This window comes from Cryptotermes secundus, unplaced genomic scaffold (genome assembly GCF_002891405.2).
Source record: "Cryptotermes secundus unplaced genomic scaffold, Csec_1.0 scaffold330, whole genome shotgun sequence".
NCBI classification, from domain to species: domain Eukaryota; kingdom Metazoa; phylum Arthropoda; class Insecta; order Blattodea; family Kalotermitidae; genus Cryptotermes; species Cryptotermes secundus.
In genome coordinates this window covers 2,837,143-2,857,279 of record NW_019734317.1, presented here as the reverse complement: position 1 = coordinate 2,857,279, position 20,137 = coordinate 2,837,143, and positions in this window count along the sequence as shown.

Sequence of the window (20,137 nt, the reverse complement as noted above, 5' to 3'; positions counted from 1 at the left end):
ATACGCGAAAATATATATATATATATATATATATATATATATATATATATAATATACCCATGTTTCGTCAACACACCGGACAAAAGAATTTTATTCAGATTATGGTCCTGTAAGATGTAATGCCTTGCGGGAGGATACCGCCGCTTCGAATGAACGTGATGCCTTCAGCTTCAGGGTTTAAATATTTATTATTATTATTATTATTATTATGCTATTTAAACTGTAAATGGGGTTTTACCCGGTGGTAGTAGTGCTACAAAAAGACACAAAACACATATAACACACCACACAAAACAAGACACAGCACATAAACAATAAAGGATACACTATACACAATGAATACAGTGTAAATACATACAATTACAACCGCAATTATATAAATTAACATTAACAAAAATAAGCATACTACACACCAAATAGTAAGAGTAACAAAATACGTAATGTCCTGAAGTGAAGCACTCACATTTCACTATGGCCTTCTCTTCATTCCACTTCACTACACGCACGTACCCTTCAAATCCTCACCACAATTTGCGTCCCTTCATTTCACTTCACTTCACTGCTTTTTTGGATGATTTCCCCCATACCTTCACTTCGCCTTATGGTGAGCAATCAGTTGGGTTACACACCTAGGTTACAAAAACAGCGGTCATACAGACCCACGGGATGGGGAGCGTTTCTCACAATTTTATTTCCTTCGTGTGATAAAAAAGTGTGACCCTGAAAATGACCGTTTTCCTGTCAAAAAAACTCAAGCGATTCCTCACCCTACATATCTCACAATCCTGACGATGCAGGCAGGATTTTACCCTTAAACGCCGGTATCCGGATATGACACTATGTGGTGTCAAAACCCAAAAGACCACCTTCTGGTAAATGTAAATTCCAAATTACGGTGATGATCTCCCTGTGCCTAAGCACCACGACTTACAGCACTAGGGCAGTATGCAGGCATATCGCCACACGTGCTTCACTTGTGCATTATATGGAGATGAGAGGTCAGGTCAGCGCTCCAGCCACTATGTCCCATTATCCATGGTAACTATTTGAAAGAAGGCTGAAAGGTCCCCAGAGCCAATCTGGATTTGATGGTGAAGAGAAAATTCCTAGCTAAGCACAAAGCCATGAAGAAATATGGGGGAGTGGAGGTATAGTTCCACCTTTCTTGACCTTGGCACTAGATAGAAAAGTGGGCAGTTTCACGTGCCTGCCGCTTTATCGCCCCAGGGAAAGAGCACCCGGTACGCACTGGATAGGAGGCTGGGTGGGCCCAGATTCGGTCGTGACGCTGTGAAGAAAAAAAATCTTGCACTGCAGGGAATCGAACCCAGGCCGTCCAGCCCACAGCCCGTCGCGAAACTCAACAGTTCTTAGTTCATATATCGAAGTTTTGAGGGACGGAGTTTCTTTTGGGGACTAATTCGCTATGTAAGGAACTGTGTATAATCCTGACAAAAAAAAAGTAGAAACGAAAGTATGGTAGTAATGTGGGCGGACACATTTTTATTTTCTGTCTGATTCTGGCCCTCTAAAACCAACGAAAGTCACCGAACTCGCAGTATCCTCAAGAGACTGGTTTCGTACCTTTTGTTGTTATTGATTCTACCAGTCACTGGCCACAAAGATACTTCTGCCTCACAGAGCGAAGAGATTTCATTATAGGTTCGTCTTTCCGCCCAGCCATTTTCGAAACGGTGACGTCGAAAAAGTTAAAGAACACTCGTTACTCGAACGTTTCACGATCATCTCGACCTTTCAAACTCCATCAATGTTGAATTATACAATTCCCGTCAAGATGTCTTCGTCGTGATCAAGTACTGAGACCGTAAACACGAAACAAGAAAACAGACTTCATGACAAGTGCACGAAATCCCAACGGATTTCTCGGCTTGTATACACGGGACCTTACGGTACAAAATATGCACTTTCAGTTTCCATACAGCAAGAAACGGAATCAGCAACTGATCAACGAACACGTCGCAACATCGCCTTTGTTACTTAGTTACGTAATCTCGTGTGCTTACTTGTAACTTACGAAGACGAAGAAATTGGTTTATCATTGGCTAACACTGCAACCCTAAGGCATGATGTGCTCAAGACTACATGGCTGTGCAAGCTGATGTTCTTGTTTAAATAATCGATCTCCTAAATACACGCTTCAATCTGCCAACCGAGAGAAAAAAAATCACTTAAGAGGATTTCATGGTAGGAAACGGCGGGGACATTCGCAAAGCATGAAGAGTAAAAGAATATATATATGAAAGAAGTATACGTTCTGGTTAGAGAATGATATTACTCACTGCTGCCTTTAAATAACGTACTGTGACAGTTTATACACCAGAAATTCAAACCACTACAACATTTTGAAATTGTAAAGCGAAAAGAAAATATATAATTTACCAAAAAAGCTAATTCCATGAAGTACATTTGTTATAGAACCTGCGAGTCTTTCAGTAGCACAAGTGAATTCTATACCTTGGAGGGAAACCTAAGGTTCTGTACCGTGTTCTCAGAAACCACCATTGGATTCTACCCCAGGCCAGTCGTATCAAGCGCATAAACTAAATAATCTGTTTCTCTAAATTCCATCTTAATACAGTCCTAGTCCTTCTGACTATGTCTAGGTATCCAAAACGGCAGCGAATCTACATGTTTCCCGAATAAATTTTGTATGCATTTCTGATCTTTCCCATGCATGTTGCATGTCCCATCCATACAGAGCAAACAGAGTTGATCTTCCTACCGATATCTGGCGAAGATAACGAGCTATGAAGTTACTAATTATGCAATTTCCCTCATCCTCGTTTTATTTAGGGCCACGTTCCCAGCGCCGCCGAGGGATGGAGGGTGGACGGTCGGGTTCAAATACGATTTCAGACAGCACTCAAATTATTTCTAATGAAAACGTGTGACTGTTCCTCCTTTTCATATGCCTAATCTATATTGCTATCTGTGTTGCAAGCTGTAATAATTCTCTACAACTCTCTCAAGGTTTTATCACTGAACTACATGTTCATAAACAAACCAAAATCAGATAATAAGAATATTATCTTTCGGGACTTTACGCGGTGTAGTCTGTTAGCTTTCTTGCTTGCTTGGTTTAATTTTCGACCTTCGAGACGGAGAGAGTAGGTTCCTCTGAAACGTCAGCAAACTTCTATAAGATTACACGGCGACACATTCCAGGACACAGCGATCTTCGTTGTCACGACGGTGACAGCTTCAAATCTTATAGGAAATCTTAAACCAACTGAGCACGTAATTATACAAAAGCAATTCCCCTGGTTAACCAGTCACAGTATACTCCAACCTAAACGTTTTCAGACACATCAGTAAGAGATATGTGGCTGTGCTGGTCCGAACACTGACGAGAGACGCATTCCTGACCTTCTGCACAAACTTTACAGTGATTCAACGGCGGAAAATTCACTCCGGTCAAAATAAGAGTAGAGGTAAGTCTAGCTAATCAGAATGTAAAACGACTTTGTCCATGAATCTTCAAACACGCCTATATATTCCTCAGGTAAGGCAAAGGTAAAGGTAAAATCACTGTGCTTAATTAATTAAGCACTACGCCATTAAGGAGTATGAGAGAGTGGATCCACATTTTCTTGACCTCGGCACTAGCTGGAGGTAAGAGGTCAGCTTCACGCCCAGGCCGCTTTACCCCCCGACAAGAGCCCCCGGTACCCACTGGACAGGAGGCTGGGTGGGCCACAAAGCCGGACTGGACAATACTGAAAAGAGAAAATTTTTTACCCTACCGGGACTCGAACTCCGACCAATCGGCCGTCCAGTCCGCAGCCAGTCGCTATACCGATTGAGCAACCCCGGCTCGAACATTCCTCAGGTCATACATTAACTTAAACCAGCGCGACCGTCGGGAAGGACAGCGCCAATAAAAGACAATCAGATATCCTTTCACTTTTTTCTGTGTGTATTTATTGACCGTTTATTTTATTGCTAGTGGGGTAGGCCTAAGTCCCTTGCACTGCGGCCACTTCTGGCCTATTGTACCAGCCCCAGACGATAGGTGAGGGTAACTGTGGAGCAATTGGTGGAATGACGATTGGCAGGGGAAACCGAAGTACTCGGAGAAAACCTGCCACAGCGCCACTTTGTCCACCACAAATCCCACTTGACCAGACCCGGGATCTAACCCGGGCCGCCGCGATGGGAAGCCAGCGACTAACCGCTTGAGCTATGGCGCGGCCTATTCTGACCTTACTTCAAGACGCTTTCGAATGCTAAAATAATTACTGAATACTGAATTGGAAGGGATTTTGAAGGAAGCTGTAGTGGCCTAATTCAGAGAACTGTCCCGGCATTTGCCGGCAGGAACCGAGGATAACGACGGAATACTTAAGTTTGATCAGTCTGTCTTCAGCTGGAAATGTGAACTCAGGACCTCCCGAATACGAAGCAGAAGTGGTAAGCAAAATACCGCCCCGTTCGGTCCCCTTCAGCGTCGAAAACGTATTAAAGCTAGTTTTTGCTTTAAATGTTTCTGTTGCGGGTGTACACATAATTGGATATCATCTCTAATGTATGTCGACATTATGTGCAGGAGTAAGCATGTCATCGTTGCCGGCTGCATGCTTTATCTTTATCACAGTTCGTCCTGCAAGTCCGGAGGCCGACAGCCACTATTAGTCAGTCGTCTGGTAGCTGCAGGAGGCATTCGGAAAACGCGGAGTCCAACTGACGCACAGAATGCCCAGCAAAAAGCCGTACATAAATATTACAGGTTCCGGGGGACAAGGAACTATTATCGACCAAACACAGTACCACAGAAGCTAACAGTTGCACAGAAGGTACGAAAATGTCTCGTATTTTATAAAAAACAAACGTTGGTTGCCTTTTCAACAACAGCTTACCAGTAATCACTAACCTAAACCATATTACGTCAGTCCATGACATCAAACAATGTTTCTTTAAGATATATTTTCTCATTATGCAATTTTCCCCCGAGTTCTAACACTCCCTTTCTCTTAAATAAAAAAAAAATCTCCGACGAATCCAGCTGTCAAATAAATTTAATGACACGTGCGTAAATGTCTACTGTATCTTTACCTTCATATACCCAGAAAAGATCACACTCACTACGTTCACAACCGAAGCGCATTACAGCTGCTAGCAAGTATCATGATCACAATGGGACCGGAGATAGCTGCAATGCCACAGGGTAGGTGTAGATGCCCGTAAAGAAGATATGAGTTGTCACTACAGATCCCCGGTAATGAACTCGCTCAAGACGAAGAAGGTCTTGCGCTACACACCGTGACGCAGTATTTATACGGTTCATTTTCACAAATGGGAGACGTGAAACATTACAGACCACATCTCAAGTCGAAGCAATCCTGGACAGAAGAAGAACCTGGACACAAAGAGAGAGAAAAACGTACCTTTACATACTGGAATACACTATAAGGATAAAGTGGAGTCAGTGGGATAAGGTAAAGCTCTCCAAGTTAACAGGTAATGGAGGCCCATAGGGTTGTGAGAAGTTGAGAGTCCCACATTATCTAGAACAGCCGTGTCAAAAATGCGGCCCCCATAGCCACAAAGTGCGGCCCCTCAACTTTTAGAGCTAACTGATATTAAAATCAATATTACAATTTTAGTAGAAATATTTTTTGTAAAGACAATTTTCCAACAGACCAGAAGACAAGAAGTCTCACGCAGACATAAATTAGCAGGCTGCAGGAAATTCAATGTTTTGCTATTTCTAACATAATTTCTTGTGTAATCTCTCTTTTTACATATTGAAAAGTTGTTTGATACTTGTCAAAAATGGCATTCTCTTGCTTTTTAAAACTGTAAGATATGTGACTTTAGGTAATTATATTGAAATTATTCCTAAATAATAAATATAATTAAATTTCCTTGTATCAAAATCTAATGTATATTTCTCTTTTGAAGTGCGGCCCTGGACTATTATTTATAGGGCTGAGGTGGCCCTTTGTAAAAGTTGAGTTTGATTTGCCTGATCTAGATAATCGGCTCACAGATGACGGTAAGGTTGTCAGCCTTACGCGCCGAACGCCCTTTACCTCCCAGGAAGATTCCTGGATCTCATTTCTGTTAGAGGTTGAGTCGACCCCAGGGTCATACTGCGGCTGGAAGGATTAGGTAAATTGAAAAACTTCACCTCATCGGGACTGGAACCTTGTAGCATAGTGCCTCAAGCAACTACGCTTCCGCGTGCCCCGGAGTCGGTGGGATAAAGGAACCGAGAATGTTGGTATGCTGAGTAAGAACGTGAAGGGCACCGCCATCTCAAGCGGGAACATAATCTCACTCCAATCGGGTGCGTCACAGAGTCGCATTATGAACAATCCGCTGTAATTTCCGCGCAAGCGTGCAACAAGAAAATTGTTATTACTATGCTGCCAATGAAATAGGGTAAACTACCTTCAAAAGCAGACAATAACAAAACCGAAAAGATTCAAACGGTAAAGTTGTTCCTGTGCTTAGCTAATTAAGCACTACGCCATGAAGGCATATGGGGGAGTGAATGTGTAGATTCACATTTTCTTGACCTCGGCACTAGTTGAAGGTGAGTAGTCAACTTCACGCCCCGGCCGCTTTACCGCCGGTACCCATTTGATAGGAGGTTGAGTGGACCCCAGAGACGGTCTGGACGACGTGGAGAAAATTCTTGACCCTAACGGGATTCCAACTCCGACCCCTCGGTCGTCCAGCCCGTAGCTAGTGGCTATACCGACTGCGCTACCCCGGCTCCTACTTAAAAGATATAATGGACTATTTTTAAGATGCGCTGTACCTATCCGCCTCGATGTTCATATGGATAATTGCAATATATAGGTGTGTGTGTGTGTGTGTTTGGTCAGTGTTTCAATTTCCCACTCTCGCGAAATGGGAATCATTTACAGTGAAATTGACTCCACTGCTGAGAGCTGTGCATGCCCTTTACACTGCAACATATATGATATTACAATATGCTAGGATGTACATAATTGTGAACTTACACGTATATGGATGTGACAGAGGCCTACATATAACATTAGGCTATAAATACTTCCCTCCTTACACATACAGAAATTTTCAAAATGGATCAATGACAACGTCCTGAAATTACGGCATTTCGAGGAAAAATAAAAAGGAATTATCGACGGCTACAAGAACGTAAGTTATGTAGTAGGTCACGAATGACAGTGGAGTCTTCTATTTCTAACATGGAAGAACTTTCTCTGGAATAAGACAGCACGTAACATACGATTCCTGTATCAATATTTTCTGTCTGCCGTTCATTTTAACTGGCCCTTGCGTAGTACATTACAAAGAAGTATTTATTTAGAGTCGTTATCAGTGCTTGGAATACTAATTATAACCGAATGCTAGATGAGAGGAAGATCCAGTTGAGTGTGACAGCGATCCTGTTCACAGTTTGCGCCACGCAACAGCAGGAGCGGTGCTGCCAACTTAGGTATGAATGCGAGATTTTACTGTTCTATGGAATATACAGATGCATAAGAACATACAGGCGTGGCTAGAAAGAAGGATACTCAATTGAAAGAAAAAGACGACGTGAATAATCTGTCCCCCCTATATCCTAATAGCCGCTGTAAAACTTCCATTTGAGGTTTCTTTGGGGGGGCAGTGGATCTGAACAAAAAACTGAGCAATACTTAAATTACTGCTTTTTTTTTTCTTTGGCGCTACAGCCCTCATTTGGGCCTAGGCCTACCTCCATGAATCTCTCCGTTCCACTTCGGTTTACTAGATCTTAGACATACGGTAGGACTCCTTGGGCGGGTGACCAGCTCGTCGTAAGGCCTCTACCTGTACACAAACGCAGAAAAACGCACACAAACATCCATGCCCTGAGTGGGATTCGAACCCACGATCCCGGCTTCCGAGGGAGCGAACACAGTGCACGCCTTAGATCGCCTGGCTACCGTGACGGGCAAATTACTGACTTCCGATCACTGAAACTAAACCTTAAATCAAGAACATTATATCGGAGTTTCACAGTAACGACAACAGCTTTTACTGGGACTTAAACCCTATACATGGGAGCCGGGATAGCACAGTCGGTATAGTGACTGGCTACAATCTGGACGGCGGAGGGTTCGGAGTTCCGAGTCCAGGTAGGGTCAAGTAATTTCTTTTCTCCAAATCGTCCAGACCGGCTCTGGGGTCCACCCAACCTCCTATACGAGTACAGAGACTCTTTACCCGGGGGTAAATCGGCCAGGGCTGACCACTAATGCATAGGTCCAAATATGTGGATCTATACATCAACTCCTCCATACGCCTTCATGGCGTAGTGCTTAATTCGTTAAGCACAGGGACAACTTTACCTTACCTCTATACATAGGTTTTCGGGCCCTTGTTAACAGGGCAAGGAACTTCCGAGATCAAAAATTGGGCGGGAAAATCCATGACTACCTGCGTGTCTATTAGATTTTCAAGAACTCTTCTTCACGGAGTTGGGTACCAAATTCTATCGCGCAGAAATTTCTAAACCGAGAAGAAAAATTCCAAAGAACGCATGTGAAGTGTGAACCCCACTGGGATACACTTTTCACTTCCTTAATTTGAGACCCTCCGTGAACAAGATAAAAGAGAGAGAGAGACTTATTCCAGAATAAGGGAATTTAATACTGGGACACGTAAACAGGAGTTCTGCCGCTGTAACATGAACCGGGATTTACAGTTCAAGTATTTGCGTCTGTCTGTATAAGTGAAACAAATATCGGACAGAACTGCTAGAATATCTCTGACCTCGATAAGTATCTGCACAGAAGTGATAAAATAGCATTAAGTAGCGCTACACAAGCAAGAACACCTGGCCATGCCTCATGGAATTAGTTGGATGGCATCCAACCGGCAGCCTCCAACAATTCAAACCTATCGCCACATTAACTGTGAACTTCCCAGATTTATCTGATACAAACCGGGTCAGTGAGCTAAACTCCTCGCAGTTTCTGGAAGCAATCTCGCACAGATGTAGAAACAATGTTGCGGATTACTTCCTATATTCAACGGTAAGTTAACACTATAAAGACAAGGTCATTTTGAGTTTCGACAGAATAATCACACGGTGGTTACATGTATCGCCGGTCACGGTAGCCGAGCGGTCTAAGGCATGTACTGTTTTAGCTCGCTTGGAAACCGGGATCGTGGGTTCGAATCCTACTCAGGGCATGGATGTTTAGTTTGTGTGTGCGTTTTTCTGTGTTTGTGTACAGGTAGAGGCCTTGCGACGAACTGTTCACCCGCCCAAGGAGTCCTACCGAATGTGTAAGCTCTTGAAAAACCGAAGTGAAGGGAGAAGTTCATGGAGGTAGGACTAGGCCCACTGGGGCTGTAGTTTCAAGGAAAAAAAAGAAGTTACATATATCTTATCTTCCCACTCAATTGCCCTGCTTCGTAATGCATCTGGTGAGACGATTCATAACTCTCCCGATTATAGGAGAATAACATACTCTCGGTTGTGTCTAGAAGCTGTTCTTGTACCCTTTCTTTCATGAAATATATTCACAGTTCATAATACTGCCCGCTGTTTTGTTTGGGCGTGAAACTCGGTATGTCGCCCTGGGGGAAGAAACAGATTTATGGTGTCTACGAACTAAGTCCTGAGATCATTTGGCTCTGAGGGATGGACGGATGGAGGGTAGCAAGACGGAGAAAGTCACAGACCTATAGGCTAATAAGGAGCTTACAAAACTCTTCGCCAATCCTTTTTCGAACCATGACGCCAGTGATGGCCATAATACGTAGCATGCAAGGGGGAAATGAGGCATTAAGCCTATATATTTTAGTCGGCAAGCCTTAACGGGACTGATCAATAGACAGACTAAAGCGTAGATGCGAGGATAATATTGAAAAGGGTCTGGAAGAACTAGTATGTGAGGGTAGGGACTGCAGTTATCTGGCTCAGAGCAGGGTTCGATAACAAGACCTTGGAACAACGTTCGATATAAAGCAAAGAATTCCTTGACCAGCTCAGCGAATATCAGCTTCTCAAGAATACCTCTGCGCCATGGCCTTAGTTAATCGGCACTTCTCTCATGAGGATAATAAAACAGCACGGTAACTGAAAATCCAGTGTCCAGAGATTGCAGACAATATTTTAACCAAATTAATATACTTCTTGAGATGTTAACGAATTTATGGACGTAACTCGCACACACATACTACTCAAACATAATAAACACCAGAATTCCAAGTCCATCGTATCAGTATATTGTGAAGTGATAAGGGTGACTACAGACGGGGTATGGACTGGTCACTGGATTTAGTGGACTGTTGCAGATCGTAACTACAAGTAATTATAGGGTTACAGACAATTCTCACGCATTACAGTTCACTACAGCAAGCGCTAAGTCAGCTCAGACCATTGTACCTTCACCAGTTGTCTGGTAGCGGCTCCCAACGTCGTAGTTTCCATAACTTCGGCGTTCACGTCCTTACTGTCCGGCAACTGTCTCAAAACTAACTCGGCGCTGCTACGCAACGGCTTACTATGGGGGTTCCTCTGCCTCCCACCTCTCCGCCAGGGACAACCGTCTACGACGACCTCCGACAGATCTGGCTCCCAACTGCTAACTGCAGACTCAAGACTCACTATTCAAAGTCAAAGTTACATTACGACTCGCTGTTCACCGTCAATCGGTTCGCCTTGGCGTCAAGCCCCCTGAGAATCACGACCAGATATTTTTTTTTCAATTGAACCCTTGCTGTCATAGTCCTTATGTAACATCCTCTCTGACGAAAAGATGGGTCCCACTGGTCCTCGTGATACAGCCTCGGAACGGACCCGACAGAAAACACCGCTTCCAGAATTCCTCTGTAGTTGCATGACGACACTATCGGTATGGACCCACGCAGAGCAGAGTTTCCAGCAATACAGCAACACTTCATTGATTACGTTGCGAGGCGTAACATACTCCATTGTTGCGTCACTGTTTATTGTGACATTACCTAGTCACGGTCGTCCCTTCTGATTAAACTGTTACGGCTTTCAGAGACCATGCCACAATATGATACCTCCTTATCCTTGATGCTAATATACTACATATACAATTAGGTTCTATATATGATTCGAAACCTATTCGGTGTAGAAACTACAATGCATATATAAAAATTACCTTTCCATGGGTATTTCAATAATACTGAACACATATAAAATGAGCTTAAGAAGAAGCACTATCTATCTATGGCCCTACAGCCCTTTAGTTGGACTTGGCCGCTTTTGCAGATTCCTGCTCTTTTTACTAGTCTGTAGGCCTCCTGGGACGGGGGATAAGCCCATTGCAAATCCGCTACATGCACACAGGACACCACAAACACAGAATAAGGGCATACAGACATCCATGCCTCAAGCGGGATCCGAACCAACGATCCCAGTATCTGAGCGGGCGAAGACATTTCACGCCTTAGATTTTGCGGCCATTGTGATCGGCAAGGAAAGGGACTACATTAATATTAATGATATCAAACCTATATTTTGTATCAGTTGTCGTTTTTGTGAAAAGTAAGAAAGATCTATTTGAGTCTCATGATGAGTACGGTTATGTTGAACAGATAAGAACATTAACCTCGGCACAAAAATGGCAGTGTATATTGCTGATACCAAATATAACCAAAATCTCCCGATCAATTTCAGAAATGAAAAGCTAGGGTTTTACCGACAGACATACATAACCTCCCAATAAGGCGTTAAGTTTACCAACGCAGTGCAAGAAAACCGCATGAAAAGTAGATTTAACAAGTGACTGTATTTACATGAGGACTACACTGTTCAGAACACTATTATCGGATATTAAAATTAATGTTTTCCACAGAATCTACATTGTGTCTACATGAAAATTGGTAATAACTCACCAGTCCACATGATCACAACCACAGAATCTCGTCAGCTTCTGAACGCTTACCTGAAAATAACAAATTGCAAATCAGCAACAGTATTAATCAACTAACTCACTGAGAAACTAGCAGTCGCACAGCTACTCAAGGAATCCCCGCCATTTATGACGGTCACAGAACAATCACCGTGTTCACCTAAGCTGGACAGCTGACTCTATCATGAGCCAGATAAACCCAATCCAGACTCCCATATCCTGTTTCTTTACAATTCAGTGTAATCCCATTGTCCCACCTACGCCTAGGTATCCCAGGTGGTCTTTTTGAATGCTTTCCGACGTATATATCATCCTGCGCATGCGCATCAAAATTCCCAACTGTCTCATCCTCCTACATTTGATCATTCTAATTATATTTAGTGATGGTACAAATTGGCCGTTTTACATCCTGGGCAGGAACATCTTGTACTCACAGGCCAGGGTGCTTGGTGTTTCAGGCGTAAGTAGTTACAGCGGCAAATGAACACAGATACATCGATACAACATGAAAGCAATTAATCGCTCTCACAGTTAAACCGCTTTACCCCCGGAATTTCATGGCGGCCCAGCATGCAAATTGAAACGTTTCTGAGATATCAAATATATTTACGTCGACATACATATATATCATGTAACATTTAATTAGAAAGAAACTGAACTATGACACGAAGCACGTGGATAGCATCATCTCTTCACTATCCAGGTCTGCCTGCTACACGAACGAAATGCTGCCAAAATGAATCATACATGCAGGTATGCCTGCTCTATGAACGATACACTGATAAGAGTGAATTACCTAGATCAAAAAGGCTGTGCCGTAGCTCAGGCGGTTAGTCACTGGCTTCCCACCACGACAGCCCGAGTTCAAGTCAAGGTCAGGTCTTGTGGGGTTTGTGGCGGACAAAGTGGTACTGGGGCAGGTTTTCTCCGAGTGCTTCGGTTTCCTCTGCCAATTCGTATTCCACAAACCGTTCCACACTCATCATTTACCATCCGGGGCTGGTACAATAGTCCAGTTAGTGGCCGACGTACCAAGTGCACTCAGTCTCACCCCACCCTAAGAAAATAAAACGAAAACAAAAACTACCTAGATCCAGGTCTGTCCGATATATGAATGACATGCTAATAGAGTGAAATATATTCTACATCCAAGTCAACCTGCTACACGAACGAAATGCTGATAAGAGTGAATTACATCTCCAAGTTTGTCTGTTCTATGAACAACATACTGATAAGAGTGAAAAGCATGATCCAGGTCTGCCTGATACATGAATGCCATGCTGACAAAGTGAAACAAATCCAGGTTTTCCTGCTATATGAACAACATACTGACAGAATGAGCTACACAGATCAAGTCTCCGATGTGAATAATATGCCTACAGATGGAATTCTCTGTTACGTGTCTGCAATTAATTTACTGCCGTAACCCATCCACCAGTCCCATGATATAACGTAATTACATAGCCCATTGGGTCTGTCAGCGACACTCACATTTCGGTGAGAAAACATCAGAGATGACAAGAAGAATCTTGTATTTGGCTCTGTGTTTGTTTGTTTGTTTGTTACTAGTGACACTACTGCCAAGACCGGCCTACAGCCAGAAACCGGCATATGTTATAGGATTTCATTCAACAAATGGATTAGGCAGGAACACAACTGCCTCCNATTACTCGTGCTCGTGCTCGCCAGGCTTGTGCTCGTCGGGAGACTCGTCCTGTTTTTACTTGTGCTCGTAAATCTTCGTCCACACTACTTCAGTTGCTCGCCAGGCTTCGGCGCGTGAGGATCCGTATATACAACAGGTTATAATTATAAGAAGAATGGTGTATTGGGCGCTGTAATATCGTGTAGTCCAGTAGAACCACACTCTTCACTGTCACCGCTACAAGAAAATCAAATCCAAAATCCCTCTATTTTATCTGCTCTCTATGTATTAAGGCGCGTCCACATTAAAAATTTTAAATTTGCTTGTTTCGTGACTTGTCATATCGTTCACATTACTCGAGAGTATAGCGAGTCGCACGAGCACGAGTAATATGGACGCGCCTTTAGACTGAAGCCTATTTTGACTTCATTTGAAAGGCTTTTTTTTTATCTCCACAGGCCTATCCCTTTCGTTCATAAGGAAGTACAAGTCAGGGACTGTCGCTATTCATTCTGTTCGACTGAATTAAGTACTATTTTTCTCTGCAATTATCTAGTCTTCTAGTTACTGAATAAATACTGCTTATTCCTTACACAACTTAGTTTTGAATTTTGTGTAATCTCTAACATCTTTTGGCGCTTCTTGACAATGCTATTCAAAATGATTGAATTATATAATACGTATGTTATTCATCCAACATTCCCTTCCACATAAAAACTGTAGGAATTGGTATCAACTTCTAAAACACCATCTTTGTCCCTTCCCTCATTTCTTTTAACTTTTTGTTTAAATTCCCGTCACACTTATAAGAAATGTCGCTTCCAGACTAGTTGGATTTCAAAATTTGTTCAGTAATTAAACATGAAAGAACTATTTTGTGAAAGACTAGATATTTTACAGTAAAAGTCACCACGTTTCTTTTGCGGAAGGCTACTGCTCCTCCTGCCCTCGTACATCGCCTGAAATTCATCTTGATTACTAGGTCAAGAAGTCGGCCAGTCAGCTCACATACATTTGTTTAACATTAGCTCAGCTGCAAATCCTTTCGAACGTGAAATAATTTTAAGGCGTTCTTTATAAAGTTGCCCTAACAAAGCCCATGAAACAGAGTCCTTAAAAGCTAACAGTCTCTCAGATAATCAACACATCCCCCGCCCCCAAAAAATTTTATGGAACCCGGAGAATCAATAAACAAATTAAACAGAAGAATCTCAGATAATTAATTATCTACTGAACATACACATGGGCGTGCAACCAGCTTCAGAAGCGTCATGTATAAATACACCTCAAACAATGGAAAATTGCGACTACACTTACAATATATTGTCTTACCGCCATTCTATACGACTATCTTTATTTTCCTCTCGCGCTTTTCACTGTTTAACTCAACATGCAAGATAATGTCGATCCTCCTTGCGATCCTCCTTGCCCAATTCCCTTTCTGAATGGCATCTCTTACGCCAAAAACACCGGGTTTTAGGTGGCGGTTACCGTCCCAGGTTTCTATTAGGCAGAAAGTTAGTTTGAATCTATGCCGGGCTGCCGGCCATCCTGGCAGTGAACATTCGTGATGTTCCTCAGTCTCTTCGGCATAATGCCTTTAAATAGCTCACAACCGCATCCTTCAAAATCCGTAACTACTAAAAAATTCGCTTAGTGGGGGGTGGAGTCCAACTGGGTCCACTCGGCACAGCGGCCACTGATTGACCTATTGTAGCCTGCCCCGGGTGATTATGATGGAGAATTTGGTGGAATGAATATTGGCAGGGGAAACCGAAGTAGTCGGTGAAAACCTGCCCCAGCGACACTTTGTCTACCACAAATCCCACTTAACCAGACCCCGGGATCGAACCCGGGCCGCCGCAGTGGGAAGCCAGCGACTAACCGCTTGAGTTATGGCGCGGCCATTGTAACTACTAAACACTCGTGGTCACCTTTCCATTTATTTCGGAGCTAAACTACCTGTACGGTAGAAACAGTGCTGTTAAATTCCAATTCGCGTTTCTATTTCTCCAAATTGAAGCTTCAAACTTACGGCGATTCTTTGTCTATACAGCGACGCTTCTTGGAGTTACTCGGTGTCCCAGGACGAAAGGTCAGTATTCTTGGAGAGCAGAGTATCGGTCATTCTAAGCAAACAAGTGCATATGTACATGTGACCTATTCCGAACGGTTTCCGAGAGAGCTGTTTCACTACAGTACACCGCATACTGTACAGACGAGCAGCACGCCATGTCCGCACACGAGTTGCAAAGTGCACTGATGTTGACGGTGGAACTTTCGAAAGTGTATTACACTACGTAAACTGTAACAACTTTGTCATTCAACAGTAAATACTGGTATTAGAAACGGTACGTAAAATCTCTTTCTTATCAACAATTTTGGAACTGTATAGTGAAGTAGCAATGATCACAGTGGCCGCAAGGTCTAAGGCATAAAACGTCTTCTCCAGATCGCATACTGGGATCGCGTGTAGCGGCCTTGCGACGCGCTGATCCTCCGCCCAAGGAGTCCTACCGTCTGTGTATGGATTAAGAAACTGAAAACGTTGTCAAGGTCCGAAAGGGCTGTAGAGCCATAGAGAGATAGAGAGTGAAGAAGCTCCATCTCTGAAACCGTTCGGAATATGACACATGTACGAGTAAATACAGAATTTTATGCTTACAATGACCGATACTATGACCTCCCAGAACATTCACCCTTCCACCTGGGACACCTGTATAACGTTGCAGTTCTGAACTGTACAACGATTTCTGAATTTACGGATTCCGAAGGCCAAGAAAAGAAATGAGATGACCACAGCTATTCGCCCACAAGTACAGAGACAGTACAACAAATCTGATTCAGGTAGCCAGCCACTAGGCCGATATTTCAACGCGGGGCCTCCAGCTAACAAGTAGTCCTGCTGACCATTCTCTGTATATTGACGGCGTTCTGCTAATGTTATCGTCTTGAAATCACATCGTTCGTCCGATAATTTACATTGCATCTTGCAGAAATAACAGTATCTCGCAAGAAGGGAGCAAATGCCTTTCACTTTCGCTGGTACTAATAAAAGGAAGGGCATGACACTCTGAAGCTTGCTGTGTCTCACCTTACTCCACTACTCAGTCAAACAGCACCATCAAGTATTAACTGTTACCGTAAGACCGTAATGCGTCGCTTTACGCACGCGAAAAAGACAAAAAAGGGCTTAAATTACGTATTAACGTTTCTGACGTCACGTCGGGAAGATTATCCTTGAGCACAGTACACGGCTGTTCCCGACAGCACACGCATTATTTCACAATTCCTGTCATAATACGTAACGCCGTCCCGGAACCAAACACCACGCACCGAAGCATACGTGCGCAGAGACAATTCTCCACGTATTTCTAATCCCTGGAGCTAGACGGAGGTGACTACTTTCACGCTCTGTCCGCTCTATCCCGACGCAGAAGCCCTTGGTACTCATTGGATATTAGGTCGAGTGTTCTTTAGGGACGGTGCGGGCGTGGTCAGCTGTGCTGGAAATGGAAAGTCGGCCCACCATCCCTAAACAGCCACTTTACTAAGTAGCCAACTCCTACATTACTTCTTACGAATTAAACGCAATAGAACCGCATTCTACTGCGTAAAACCAAAACGGACTGTAATTATTAACGTGTGAGATATTTCACACAGACTCTGCAAGCAAAATGCTGTGAATATAGAGCTAGGGATGGTCCTCAAACTGAGAAGGTAACGCGAATTTTCATTCTTCTACATCCACCAGCCAGTCCGTCCAGTGGGAATCCTTGTTCTAATCAATACAGCGATAGGCTGCAGCTCGCTTACTGAAATAGGTAGCTACAAAACGGTAACCCGGCTGCTCTGTCGGCACCGAAGTCGTTTCAGAATTATTACATGACGCGAGAGCCACTGCCTCATATATGAAAGCTCTGGTTTACACGCTAAACTCACTGTTTTTCATGCCAGTACAGCATGACATGAGTTCTCAGGATCTTACACGAGACATACAGTTTCTCCTTGCTTATGATTTATTCAACGATGCTGTCAGGAGCTCGGATTAAGCATGGCGACGACGGGAGGCCGCGCCATAGCTCAAGCGGTTAGTCACTGGCTTCCCACCGCGGCGGCCCGGGTTCGATCCCGGGTCTGGTCAAGTGGGATCTGTAGTGGACAAAGTGGGGCTGGGGCAGCTTTTCTCCGAGTACTTCGGTTTCCCCTGCCAATCTTCATTCCACCAATTGCTCCACAATCACCCTCACCTATCATCTGTGGCTGGTACAATAGGCCAGAAGTGGCCACAGTGCAAGGGACTTAGTCCCACCCCACTAGCAATAAAAAAAACATGGCGACGAAGGGAACGATTAGAGAATACTGAATTGAGGAATACGAGTATGTGGGAGGTACCGGTCTTGGCCTAATTTGAGATAATAAATAGGGATTGCCCGGAGGGCTGTGGAAAACCACTACCCCCCCCCCGGGTCATAACGGCAAGTTTCCAACTGGTTATTTCCAGACTGTTTCAAGCGTAACTTACTCAGCTGACAACCATTATTACTTCATATCTAAGCAAAACTACATAACGACTCGTTGAAATCAACGGCAAATTCAACACATTAATATGCGAATCCTATTTGTTACAGGCTGTCGGGTTCCAGAGAAATCCAGTCTTTATTAGAATAACACAAATGCACATAAAAAGGAACTATTCATATGAAACAGTAACGTCTACAGGTTCAATATAACAGAAGGCGATGTGATTCACGAATACTAAGCTGCAACATCCTCGTATTCACAAACAACTTAGGGGCATTGAATCACTTGTTAATTAAACAATTTCATTCTCAGGAAGTAATGATCACATCACAGTACGGTACACTATCGAGGTGACCAATGGCACGGGCAAACATGTACACCACAAATAATCGTTTTATTATTGTTCTTGCAGTTGTTATTGCTGCTCCTGTTGCTATGAATACACCTGGAACTAATGGGAGGCACATACAGTCAAGGTTTACTCAAATACGTCCAGCTGTAATCAACAGTAAACTAAAGATATTGTGGCATATAGACCCGTTGTTAGGCAACGGTCGCGAAACAAACAAGACAACGGTCGTTACTAGCCAGTGACTGGCGCGGAACAATGGAAATATTATTGGACGCGGTGTCTTCTATGTGGTCCGCTCCGAGGCTGTATATATCACACGACCGACCGAGTTCAGTTAGTGCAGTGCAGCGCAGCGCAGCGCAGTGGAGCGAGTTGGCTGGTGAGTGATTAATTAGATGACTACTGCGGTTCACTCCTTGAGAGCTGATGCTGTGAGAAGCTGGTAGCTGCGGCACGGGGATAGTTCGGGAACCCAGAATGTGGGAAACGTCCGCCGATGACAGTCGTTACCACGCAACGGCTGGCTGGTGAAGACACATTAGACTGAGAGGACTTGGTACATGCTCCAGTGAACTGCAGAGTGTATGAACTGACGATAGCGCCAGAGTTACTTATAGTTACGATTTGTAAGCGGTCAATAAACCCAATTATCAATCCAAACACAGTCTACAGTCAGGAATCATATTTATTGTAGGTTATCTGATTTAAGAGAAAGTCGCTCATTAGATACCAAAGACTTCTGGCTCATCTGGGACCTACTACACAACTTACGTCCATGCAACTTTCGAAACCTCGCTATGGATAGTCGACATGCCGTAATATCAGAACTTTTACTGTTACAACATATAAGTATATGGAGAGACAGAGATATGTAGTATATTACATAGTAATGAAGGTAAGGTGATGTCCCTGTGCTTAATTAATCAAGCGCAATGCCATCAAGATATACTGGGAAGTGGAGGTATAGGCTCCACAATTCTAGACCTCGGCAGTAGCTGGAGGTGAATGGTCTGCTTTACGCCTCGGCCAAAGAGCTACATAAGAGCCTCATAGTAATGAAGTATGTTACATTTATTACATTACGAGTGTAAAACACACAGCAGCTACATGTGTGACCATTCCGCCTCTTAAAGTGTACACACCATGGGCTCCCCGATCATATCAGACTAATATATATATTCTCTCTTTCTTTTTGTGACGGGGACACTTTTCAATATTCTTCTGTACCGAGACTATACAGTGTCATGTGGTAGTGTGACTGATGTATAACGCATTGGAAGGGAACTGGAAGGAAGCGATCGTGGCGCAATGGAGATATCCCAGCATTTGAGTGGCTGGATTAAGAAAACCCATATTATACTCAGCAAGGATAGACGGTATTCGGCCGAGATTCGAACCGAACACCTCTCGAATACAAGTCTAGATCATTACGGCTAGATCAAGTTCCTGGGTAAAGCGTTTTTAAGTGGGTCTCAAGACATTCTTCCACTGCCTTCTTCCATAATTGATTCTTGTACAAGATGGAGTTTCATCGGTGATAGTTCCTCTGTTGCCACCGATATGCCGATTGGTCTGCTAACCTCAACTTGCGGTACAGTCGATGGCAGACCATACACATCAGTCGTTGACCTTCGTGTAGCCGATACAGCCATACTGAACTGTCATTTCTCTGTAAACTCCACTAGTTTTCAGACCCTCTGGAGGGAGAAGCTGCTTCATGGATCGCTGTATCCCTAAGTTCCT